Source organism: Tachyglossus aculeatus, chromosome 4 (assembly GCF_015852505.1).
Source record: "Tachyglossus aculeatus isolate mTacAcu1 chromosome 4, mTacAcu1.pri, whole genome shotgun sequence".
Classification (NCBI taxonomy): domain Eukaryota; kingdom Metazoa; phylum Chordata; class Mammalia; order Monotremata; family Tachyglossidae; genus Tachyglossus; species Tachyglossus aculeatus.
In genome coordinates this window covers 90462794-90465332 of record NC_052069.1, presented here as the reverse complement: position 1 = coordinate 90465332, position 2539 = coordinate 90462794, and the positions used below count along the sequence as shown (strand labels likewise).

The 2539-nt window shown below is 42.1% G+C and overlaps 1 non-coding gene across 1 annotated transcript; it reads right to left on the bottom strand.

Moving 5' to 3' along the window:
• Positions 1 to 2178: 2178 nt before the first annotated feature.
• Positions 2179 to 2316, bottom strand: LOC119927478. The gene has a single exon (XR_005450477.1). It is a non-coding gene; the product is annotated as a small nucleolar RNA SNORA7 (small nucleolar RNA).
• Between the last annotated feature and the right edge of the window lie 223 nt (positions 2317 to 2539).

Genomic DNA, 2539 nt, shown 5'->3' with positions numbered 1-2539 from the left:
ACTGGAAAATAATGCTGCCATCATATCTTTTCCTCACGACCTAACGTACAGTCTTCAGGCTACTAAATAGGAAAAGAGATATGTTCTTTATTGCCCCAAGGGTTTTAAGTTGATGTACAATTGATTTGGTGCCTTTAAACTTCCTCTAAATTTCCAAACCACTTAGTTTCATTAGGATGCTTTCAAAATGAAGGATTTGTACTTCTCAAATACAATCTTCCACTCACTAAAGATGAGATTTTGTGTCTGACACAAGCTTAGTTTTAGCTCATGGATTCTTCCTGTAAATTACTAGTGTGAATATTGCTGAATCACGAAGCTGAAGTTGTAGAACAATCATCAAAGCATCATTGCATTTTCAACCCAAATGGTCCCGTCACTAGATCACGTCAGCAACCTCTCATCTGAGTTGCTCTTCCCTCTACCATCTTCTGCCACCACATAAGCCACCTCAGCACTCATATCATATATTCATCGAAAATGCAGTGTTGCAGTAATGGGAACATAGTAAGAGCTGCCTTCAGACATTTCACTGCTCTGAGTCGAGGAAAATTCTTGTCTCCTTCCCCGATCTATATGATCAAAGTATGTTTTGCTGCCCTGCAACATAACGTAAAGACGTCGTACATACATTAGCAGAAATCTAGACCAATTTCCTGGGTAGGGGTACTGACTTCACTCACTTTTGCTTCAGAACCATCACGTTCCCCTCCCTGATCCTCTTTAATGCAAGTACTCTAAGCTATCCGCTCATTATGGGCAGAGAACATGTCTGCTAATTCTGTTGTATTGTACTCTCCCAAATTCTTAGTACAGTGTCCTGCAAAGAGTAAGCATTCAATAATAATAATAATAATAATAATAATAATAATAATAATAATAATAATAATAGCATTTGCTAAGCACTTACTATGTGTCAAGCACCAGTCTAAACACCTGGTGTGTTTATGGTTTTGTTGAACACGAGACATTTGAAAAATAAAATGAGATGCTCAATGATCCCCAACTAATCAGGTTGGGCACAGCCCCTGTCCCTCATGGGGATCACAGCCTTAATCCCCATTTTATAGATGAGGTAACTGAGGCGCAGACAAGTGAAATGACTTGTCCAAGGTCACACAGCAGACAATTGGAGGAGTCAGGATTAGAATCCATGACCTTCTAAGTCAGACCCGTGCTCTATCCACTACACCAGTGTGGCTCAACGGAAAGAGCACGGGCTTTGGAGTCAGAAGCTCATGGGTTCAAATCTCAGCTCCACCAATTGTCAGCTGTGTGACTCTGGGCAAGTCACTTCACTTCTCTGTGCCTCAGTTACCTCATCTGTAAAATGGGGATTAAGACTGTGAACCCCACTGTGGGACAACCTAATCACCTTGTAACCTCCCCAGTGCTTAGAACAGTGCTTTGCACGTAGTAAGCATTTAATAAATGCCATCTTCATTACACCATGCTGCTTCAAGTGGTGGAGCCAAGATTAGAATTTATTCATTCACTTAATAGTATTTATTGAGTGCTTATTGTGTGCAGAGCACTGTACTAAGTGCTTGGGAGAGTATAGTGTAACAATAAGTCGGCACATTCCCTGACCACAGTGAGCTTACAGTGTAGAGCCCCAGTCCTGCTGACCTCCAGGGCTGTGCTCTATCCGATAGGGACCGTTTCTATATGTTGCAAACTTGTACTTTCCAAGTGCTTAGTACAGTGCTCTGCACATAGTAAGCACTCAATAAATACGATTGAATGAATAAATACCACTGATTGAAATGCAGCTTCCAAGAGGAGCACTTTCAAATATTCACCTGCTGTAAAATATTCACAGCTTCCTGTCAGCCCACGATGACCCACGCACCCTATTGCCTCACAGGATTTCAGTCAGTAGCCAGCCCTAACTGCACTTATCTGACGCTTCTTGTGTTGACAATTGGTGACTTCTGTTATGTGATTAACCATGTCTTCTCATGCTGTCGAGTTGTCCCCAACCCATAGCGATTCCAAAGATACATCTCTCCCAGAACGGCCCCTTCTCCATCTGCAATTGTTCTGGTAATGTATCCATAGACTTTTCTTGGTAAAAATGTGGAAGACATTGACCATTGCCTCCCTCTGTGCGGTAAACTTGAGTCCCTGCCCTCGACTCTCTCCCATGCTGCTGTTGCCCAGTGTGGGCGAGTTTTGACTTTTAGCAGAATGCTTTCCATTTGCTAGCCATTGCCCAAGCTAGGAATGGAATGGATAGGTCTCTGCTTGACTCTCCCTCCTTTAGCCGAGGCTGGTAGAGTAGTGGAAACTCTCCTGGTAAAGTCCTGAGAGGGGCATTATCCATGACTTCACATGAAAAGGAAGATATGTTGAGGACTGACCTTTAGGCATTTCATTCACTCATTCAGTTGTATTTATTGAGTGCTTACTGTGTGCAGAGCACTTTACTAAGAGCTTGGGAGAGTACAATAACAATAAAAATAAACTGACACATTCCCTGACTGCAATGAGCATACAGTCTAGAGGGGGACACAGATATTAATATAAATAAATTAAT